This window comes from Sus scrofa, chromosome 10 (assembly GCF_054392235.1).
Source record: "Sus scrofa isolate SSC_HxYL_T2T_F1_AM1 chromosome 10, Sscrofa_HxYL_maternal_Yorkshire_Landrace_v2.0, whole genome shotgun sequence".
Lineage (NCBI taxonomy): Eukaryota > Metazoa > Chordata > Mammalia > Artiodactyla > Suidae > Sus > Sus scrofa.
Window position 1 is genome coordinate 36,678,461 of NC_139392.1, and position 10,174 is coordinate 36,688,634.

The following is a 10,174-nucleotide window of genomic DNA, read 5'->3' on the forward strand; positions in this document are numbered from 1 at the left end:
GTATATTATTTTAGTTGAGTTTGTCCTTGATATGTAAACAAAATGTATCTCTTAAGGTTCATTTTAAAATATAATTTTAAAATCAATGCAGAGTTCATGTTATAAAATGGGGAGAAATTGGATTTTGGCTAATAGAGACCAAGCTTGTCTCAGTCTTTTACTTACTGGAAAAAAAATCCACAATCTTTAAAATCTTTAATTTTTCGTCTAAATATTTGAGACAACATAAACTAATATGACTGTGAAGATTAAGAAACAGTATAGACATCATGTGGAATATATTGTGTAAGTTTAAGAAATATTAAATTAATCCACCTTTTTTATGCCTGGAGTAGACCAAGCTCTCAATCAACACATGCATTTCTCTTATAAAATCTCAAATAGTTGTTAAGATAAAACTTAGTCTTTATCCCTTCAAGGGATGGAAATCTATTTTTGAAAATAGGGTGGTGAAGAAATTGACCATTGAATAAAGTAGAATATGCTAAGTATCACAGAGTGTTTAAGAGAAATAAAAGTTCAAATCCCTTCATATAATAAGTATTATGTAAACCTGGTCTGGGATAACAGAGTAGTCAGAGTTTTAGGAGACATATTTCAAAAAGGTTGGAGGTTTTTTTTTTTGGTGGGGGTGGGAGACTAATGAATGGCAAACAAGGAGGAGTGAATATAATACAGAGTCAAATATCCAACAAAATGTTAATTGAGTGAATACTGCCTAACATGAATGTATATGTGTCTGTGTGTGTTTGAGTGTTTGTGTTTTGTATTATGCACCTATGTCACTCAGCAAGAATGAAAGTTGATAAGATAAGATCTATATTCTGAATGTGTTTTTAAAAGAGCTCCAGTGTGGCAACATGACCAGCTAAGACAGACTCCACCAGAGGCTTAAAAATGGTAGATCTAGATCTCAGAATATCTCAAATGCAAAAGAAAGTATGATGTGCTTTCTGCCCAATCTGCATTTCATGTGATTATTCTTTCTGTGAGGACATCAAAAACATTGATAATCCATTGTTTTGTTTATTTTTTTGTTTTTTTTATCCTGACCATCATGTCTGAATACTCTTAACTACAATCCTACTTCAAAAAAGTGCTTGGAGTTGTCCTTCAAGTTGAAAATGACTTGGCTAAGTAACTATATTCAAAATAAAATGAAAAACAGATAGTCAGTAGCATCCAGACCTGCTTAATCTGGCAGATTATAAATACCAGATCTAACATTAATAGCTCACTTTTGCTTGAATAACTTATAAACCCTTTTCTCTACTCAATATATCTAGATAAATTTCCCAAATTTCTACTCTTTAATAAATGAAAACACAGACTATTTGATAGTATTAAAGGTAAATGGCAATAGAAACTGTCAGAAATTGTGCTTTAATAGTTTGAACACACAGATATTTCAGCCAATTTCTCACAAAGATCTTTCGTTTTTTTAGATAATGCACTAAACAAAATTAGATTGCCTTCTGGAGTTCTCCTGTGGCTCAGTGCATTAAGGAACTTGTGTTGTCACCGCCCTGGCTTGGGTCAATTCTGCAGCTCAGGTTCCAAGCCCCAGGAAATGCCTGCATGCTATGAGCATGGCCACACACACACAAACACTCAATTACATTGCCTTCCAATTTTATTGAAGACCAAAATTCTTGAGATAATATCTTTCAATAGGAATTGTCACCCATTGTGTTAGACTACACACGTGGTCCTCATTCTCTAGCCTCAAGGTAGCCAGACCCCCCTCCACTCCTCTCAACAAATGGTGGAATCAGTTTCTCCACTCCTTGAATGTAGGATGCTTTTGTGACTAGCTTTGGTAATAGAAGGCCACTGAAGTAACATTGTGCCACCTTCAAGTCTCTGAGAGGACCTCTGTACTTTTCATAATCTCAGTGTTTTCACAATCATATTCTTTTTCATAATCACAGTCTCAGGAAGGCTGCCATGTGAACAAACAGATAATGAGAAACATAGTGCACACACTTATCACCTGACCTGGCATCTAGCCCACCACTAGAGTTGAGTGTGAGGCCCTTTTATCCACTAACCTGCCAAGTTACTGTCACACACATAGGCAAACCAGCCAAGACCAGATAAGCAGAGCTGCCTTACTGACTCATGTCATAGTAATCCATGAAAAGCAGCTGTTTTTAAATCATATGTCTTGGAGCAATTTGCTATGCAGTCATGAAAACCACTAACTTCCTTAATTTCTGATATTAATACGGTGACCTCCCCAAATCTAATCATATACTAACTAAGCAGAACTGCTAGTCTTCCTCTTACAGGCAACTTGATGAAAATGTGCAATTAAAAAGGTTAGAAATTTTAACATAATGTTGATTTCATTGAATATTGGGATGCAATAGTCAAGTAAAATGATATTATCTTATGTGGTATAAATACAGTTCATCAAAAATTTAGAACTTCATATTTATAAAACTTGATTTATGGATAATGATTATAAAATAATTGAATTAAATATTTATATTTATATTATTTAAAAACGTCTTGTCTTTAAATATAAGATAAATAAATAAGCAAATTTTCCTGTGTGTATATTGTCCAGATCATATAAAAATCATAGTCAATGATGTTTTTTATAGATGTTCATTATTTTTTCTGTCATGAGACATTCTTTTTATGGGAATGGATATTGTGGCATTAGTTTCAGGGTATACAAAGAAGAATAAAAAATATTTGATAAGCAAATATAATCGTCAATATACTAATATGTCATTTTCAAACATCACTGTATTATATAAAAGACATGTTCAAGGCACATATTTTCCATGAAAAGGAATATATAAACGATAGAAACAAGAAGTCAAGACTTGGTCTTGTAAACTTCAGGCTTCATAGAAGCAATCTGTCAAAATATTCTTATATTTACATTTTGGAAGTTTGCTTTTCTAATTAGAGTGATTCACAGAGTAATATGGAATATGGGAACCCTTTCTTCTGAAAAATGAACAAAGAGGAATATTGAGTTTGCTGGGTTGGAAGGAGAAGCATTCCCCCATCTCAGGAAATTATCAGCTGGATAAGTTTTATGGAAACCTATGTAGGTGGTTGTGAATTTGGAAATATATTACTTGTAAAAAATTACATTGGAGGAATTCTTGAATGTTTGGTGTATCCAAGGACACAAACCATAGACTTGCCTTTGAACACTGTTGATGCAGGGTGTTCTTATATAGTCAGAAAATGTACAGACCTGGGGGAGATACTTTGGGAAAACCCATTAAAAGCCCTCAGCACTGAGCAGGGAGTATGCCACCTGGTATGCTCAGAAGCTCTGCTCTTCCTCACAGGGTCACATCAGTGACACAAATCAATAAGCAACACAAAGGCCCATTATATTTAGTGTGTGACTTTCAAGTTACACCTGTCTATGCCTCAATCACCTCATTTGTAAAGGTACCTAATTATACTTATTTCACATAGTTTTATAGAGATGAATTGTTTTAGTTGTACTCAGAGCAGGGCACATATGAGCTGGTCGGTAAGTGTAAGCAATTACTATTTTCCTCAGCAGAGGATGCTCCTTATCCCCACCACTTTTTTTTTTTATTTGGTAAAACTCTGGACCTCCAGGAAGGAACTCTGAGTTGTAAGACAGGCAATGTTTCTAAGACCTATTCAGGCATTTCATAACTGCAACATAATCCCTGGTTCACAGAGCAATGCTGGGATGCAGCATGCAATGCTCTACAATTCCTTGTAACCTCTGGAAGTAATCAGGTCCTGCTATGATAACATGTACCAACTTGGGATAGTTTTCCACCTCTTCTTGTATCTTGTAAAAATCATTAATACTTTGAGTCCCAAGATGATGTTGTTTTCTTCATACCTTATTTAGGATCCACAGAGATCAATGATTGGTTTTTGGAAGCTTAAGGAATATGGGCTACAGGTATATAAACATATAAAAATATAAAGCCTGTGAGATTTTCCTTCATAGCATCTTCAGAAACAAGGAAAGCAAAGATTATCAATAGGTTGGTTGAACTACACTCTATTTTGGAGGGAATAATATTTTCTTTGGTCTGGAATATTGTTTGCTTTGTTTTATTTTTCTTATTGGTATAAATCATTATAGCCAATTATAAGAGAAGAAGGAATCATTAAAGGTGGTGGTAGCATTGGATACATTTTTTAAAGTATGTATTTAGATTATATTTAGAGATTATTTTAAGAAATGCAATGGTCTGGGCATTCCTTTTGGAAGGTTATTTTCCCTTTTTGTACTAAGAAACAATCTCAATGGGAAATGGAGACAATTTTATCTCAGGAGGAAATACCTTGTAACAGCTATTAGTGTAAGAGAGGAAAGAGTATAAACTTGAATGTTTGATTTCTCTCTCCTTCCCACTTCCTCCTCTCTCACTTTAATGCTGTACATTAAGCCTGATATAGACAGCATGAAGATTTTCCTGAAAATCACTCTGATGCTGAGGGTGGGAATGAGGGGTCCCCAGGACTGTTATGAAGGGGTACAGACTTTGGAATCACCTCTGAATCAGACAGGTAGGGATTACTTAGACCTTGTGCCAAAGAGACTATGGATGTATCTCCATACCAGGTTTCTTATCCTTGATATTGTTGACATCTTGGGCCAGGTCATATTTTTGTGTTTGCATGTGCTGTAAGTATGTGTGCAGGGTTGGTTGGGGAGGGGCACTATCCTGTGCCTTCTAGAGTGTTTATCAGTGTCCTGTTCTCTACCTATTGGATGTTGGTAGTAACCCTCCCTACAGTGACCACCCACTATGTCTCCAAATATTTCTGAAAGTCTAATAGGTATCAAAAACACTCCTGGTTAAGAATCACTGACCTATAAGTAATGAGCAGCCTGTTGATTTAAAAACAGGAAAGGTACTCAAAATAATGTACTACTTTCCTCATAGAAAGACAAATTCCTCACTTTTACTAGCCTTGGAAGAAAAATCAGTGATTTCTTAGTTCACATATCCTTTACTCTGAAATTATTTGAAATATGAGGGAAAAACCCAGATGTGTTCAGTTTTATGACAGATTCCCTTTATTCCAGGAATAACCAACTGGTACCTCTAAAGAATTTTATTGTTGCTAAGGGTCAGGTGAGAGAATAAATGAGCATATTTACTATCTGTGGCATTTTCAATACAGCAAAGGCTTTGAATGTACCCCACCTTTAGTAAAAAAAAAAAAAAAAAAAAAAAAAAAAAAAACACTCCATATCACTTACATTTTGTGAGAATTCAGACAAGTTTCTGCATTGTTTTCTTTAAAGTAATTGAAATGAAATATTTATGTTGCTTGTGTGTTTTGAGACTGAAGTGTGCAACTTATGACAGATAAATAACATCCTATATCTGCAATCTGTCATTATTTTTTTCACTTATTGTATCCTAGTCTTTTCTCAGGTCATTAAATATTATTTAGCAAGCTGCATAGTTTTCCATGATGTATGTGTACCATAACTCTGAACCTTTTGCTTGACTCATTATTTCTAAGTTTTGCAATCATAAATACTGGGGAAATGAGTAACAATTTCTGGAACAATGACCAACATTCTATAGCACAATTTCTAAAATCATTATGCCACTTTTATGGAAAAGATACTACCATAGAGTACAAAAACACATCTCTCTATCTAAAATATATTGATAAAAATAAACTTTTATGGATTAACAAACTTTGTATCAATTCAGCAGGAAAAAAAAGAACATTCCTTTGTAGTTTATTTAAAAAAAACCCAGTATAAACACTGCCATGAAAAAGATATTTACATTTCCTTTTAAAATGGCTTATTAAATAATATTGGATGCCTTTATAATGGTTCAATTACAAATTCTAATTGTGTGGAATTTGTTTAAGGAATCATATACATATATGGCCTTTATTATGTTGAGGTAGGTTCCCGCTATGCCCACTTTCTGAAGGGTTTTTTATCAGAAATGGGTGTTGAATTTTGTCAAAGGCTTTTTCTGTGTCTATTGAGAGGATCATGTGGTTTTTATTCTTCAGATTGTTAATGTGGTGTATCACACTGATTGATTTGCGGATAGTGAAGAACACTTGCACCCCTGGGATAAATCCCACTTGATCATGATGTAAAATCCTTTTAATGTATTGTTGGATGTGGTTTGTTGAGGATTTTTGCATCATATGTTCATCAGTGAAATTGGCCTGTAGTTTTCTTTTTTTTTTTTTTTTTCGTGGTATCGTTGTCTGGTTTTGGTATTAGGGTGATGGCCTCAGAATGAGTCTGGGAGTATCCATTCCTCTGCAAATTTTTGAAATAATTTCACAAGGATAGGTATTAGCTCTTCTCTAAATGTTTAATGGAATTTGCCTGTGAAGCCATCTTGTCCTGGACTTTGGTTCGTTGGAAATTTTTAAATCACATTTTCAATTTCAGTTTTTGTGATTGGTCAGTTCAATTTTTCTATTTCATCTTGGTTTAGTCTTGGAAGATGGTGCCTTTCTAAGAATTTGTCCATTTCTTCTAGGTTTTCCATTTTATTCACATATAAGCTAACATCATTCTCAATGGTGAACAGCTGAAATAATTCCTGCTAAGATCAGGTACAAGACAAGGATATCTGCTCTAGCCACTACTCTTCAACATAGTTTTGGAAGTCCTAACCACAACAGTCAGAGAAGTAAAAGAGATAAAGTGAATCAAAACTGGAAAGGAAGAATCAAAACTATCACTATTTGCAGATGACATGACACTATACCTAGAGAATCCTAAAGACTACCAGAAAACTGTTAGAGTTCATCCATTAATTTGGCAGTCACAGGATACAAAATTAAATGGCATATCTATATACTAACAATGAAAGTTCAGAATGGAAATTAGGGAAGCAATCCCATTAATCATGACATCCAAAAGAATAAAATACCTAGGTGTAAACCTACCTAAAGAGGCAAAAGACCTGTACTCTGAAAGCTATAAGAAACTGATGAAAGAAATCAAAGATGACACAAACAGATGGAAAGACATACCATGCTCTTGGCTTGGAAGAGTCCATATGATCAAAATGACTATACGAACCAAGGCAATCTACAGATTCAATGCAATCCCTATCAAATTACCGAGGACATTTTTCACTGAACTTAAACAAAAGATTTTAAAGTTTGTTTGGAAGCACAAGAGACCCAGACTATCCAAAGACATCCTGAAAAAGAAAAATGTAGCTGGTAGAATCAGGCTCCTTGACTTCAGACTATACTACAAAGCAACAATCATCAAAACTCTATGGTACTGGCACAAAGACAGAAATATAGATCAGTGGAACAGGATAGAAAGCCCAGAATTGAACCCACACACCTACAGCAAACTAATCTATGACAAAGGAGGCAAGAATATACAATGGAGAAAAGATAGCCTGTTCAAGAATTGGTGCTTGGAAAACTGGACAGCCACACATAAAAGAATGAAATTAGAACACTCCTTAACACAGTAGACAAAAATAAACTCCAAATGGGTTAAAAACCTAAATATAAGACCAGATTAGAGGAAAACGTAGGCCAAACACTCTCTGACATAAATGACAGCAACATCTTCTCAGTTCCACTTCTTAGAGTAATGACAGTAAAAACAGAAATGAACAAGTGGTGCCTAATTAAATTTAAAAGTTTCTGCACAGCAAAGCAATCTCTAAACAAAATGAAAAGACAACCCACAGAATGGGAGAAAATCTTTGCAAATGAATTGACTGACAAGGGATTAATCTCCAAAATTTACAAACACCTTCTACAGCTTAATACCAAAAAACAACAACCCCATTAAAAAATGGGCAGAAGATCTAAACAGCCAGTTGTCCAAAGAAGACATACAGATGGCCAAAAAACACATGAAAAGATGTTAAACATCACTCATTATTAGAGAAATTCCAATCAAATCCCCGATGAGGTATCACCTTACACCAGCCAGAATGGCCATCACCAAAATTCTACTTACAATTAAGTGCTGGAGAGGGTGTGGAGGAAAAGTAACCCCATTACACTGTTAGTGGGATTGTAAATTGGTGCAACCACTATGGAACACAATATTGAGATTCCTCAAAAAACTAAAAATAGATCTACCATTTGGTCCAGCAATCCCACTCCTGGGAATCTATCCAGAGAAAACCATGACTCACAAAGACACATGTACTCCAATGTTCATTGAAGCACTCTTTGCATAAGCCAAGACATGGAAACAACATAAATGTCCATCAAAAGAGGAGTGGATCAAGAAGAGGTGGTGCATATACATAATGGAATATTACTCAGCCGTTAAAATGAATGAAATACTGGAATTTTTAGCAACATGGATGGACCTAGAAATTATCATGCTAAATGAAGTCAGTCATCCAATGAGATATTAACACCGAATGCTTTCACTGACATGTGGAATCTGAAAAAAGGACAGAATGAAATTCTGTGTAGAACAGATAGTGACTCACAGACTTTGAAAAGTTGTGGTTTCCAAAGGAGACAATTCAGGGTGTGGGGGGATGCACTGGGGTTGTGGGATGGAAATCCTCTAAAATTGGATTTTGATGCACAATGAACAACTATAAATGTAATAAATTCATTGAGTAATAAAAAAGAATCATATATATTCTTAACAGTGGTGAATGCTTTTGTATGGTTTGTGAATTAAACTGTGAACACTATGCCTATATGTGCCACAATGTCCGAAACTTTCCTAAACTTCACAAAACAATGTCCTGTTTCTATTCTGAAAAAAATTTAACTATCCTACTTAATTCTCAAATATTTTTAGGACAGTGTCAAAACTGAGTTTGGAATGGTATAATGGAGAATATCTATTAACATTTTTTCAGCCTCAATAAATTTGGTCATAGACAAGGATAATTGCACTTCTGTCACAGAATTCATTCTCCTTCGATTCTTAGATGCCCCTCTATTAGGAGGCTTCTTCTTCCTGGTGTTTCTTGTCACCTACAGAATCACAATCTTGGGTAACCTGGGCATGATTGGGCTGATTCAGGTCGTCCATCAACTCCACACCCCCATGTACTTTTTCCTCAGCCACTTTTCCTTTGTGGATTTCTGTTACTCCATGATCATTGTTCCCAAGATGCTAGCTAACATCATAAATGGCTTAGACAAAGCCATTTCCTTCCTGAGGTGTGTTGTACAAATTTACTTGTTTTGCACATGTATGGTAACTGAGGTCCTCCTACTGGCTGCAGTGGCCTATGACTGCTTCTTGGCCATCTCTAACCCACTGTTATACATGTCCACCATGTCCCAAAATGTCTATGTGGAGCTGGTGTCTTGTTGCTACCTTTGTGGGACTGTGTGTTCTCTGATTCATGTGTGTTTAGCTCTTAAGATTCCTTACTACAGATCAAATGTGATCAATCACTTCTTTTGTGATATGCTCCCTCATTTCTTGCTTGTTAAGAGGTCACTATGAATTAATTGTGGCCATGTTCAATGAGATCATATCCAGTGTGATCATCCTCACCTCCTATTTGTTCATTCTCATCACCATGCTGAGGATGCACTATGCAGGAGGAATACCCAAAGCCTTTTCTGCCTGTGCCTCCCACCTCACAACCATCATTGTCTTTCATGGAACAATCATTTTCATTTATTGCCAGCCCCATTATGTCAAAAACAGTATGGCCATAGACAAAGTGGCCACCTTGTTCTACACCATAGTGATTCCCATGCTGTCCCCCTGATCTACAGTCTGAGGAACAAGGACATGAAAGAAGCTCTCAGAAAAGTGGTGAACCCCAAAAGATTTTCATAGAGATCATATTTTTTTTAGCAGGATTCTCATTCCCAAAGTGGAGGCTGATGAAAAGTGAATTGATGGACTGTAGTGTTTGGAGTGGAGGGACATTTATGATGTTGATAGTAGTGTGTAATTTGATTCACTTATTTTTGTTTCTCAACTATTCACAAGTTTAGAATTGAACATATTTCAAAATTCATATTCTAATTCTTCACTTATATTTGATCTAAAATGCTTTAAATGGATATGGTTACTGGACTGTTTAGACACACACATTTATTTTACTGTAAAAGCTTCAGCAGCTTAATGAAGATCTAACAATAATCACATTTATTCTAATATCTATTATGGGGACTGAAAGTCATTTGAAAACTCAATACCTGTTATTTTATAGTGAAGAACACACCTTTTATCAATTTA

General features: G+C 35.2%; 1 pseudogene; it reads left to right on the forward strand.

Annotated features, from left to right (window-relative positions):
• Window positions 1–4,427: 4,427 nt before the first annotated feature.
• Window positions 4,428–9,769, forward strand: LOC110258410 (olfactory receptor 5L1-like; annotated as a pseudogene).
• The last annotated feature ends 405 nt before the right edge of the window (window positions 9,770–10,174 follow it).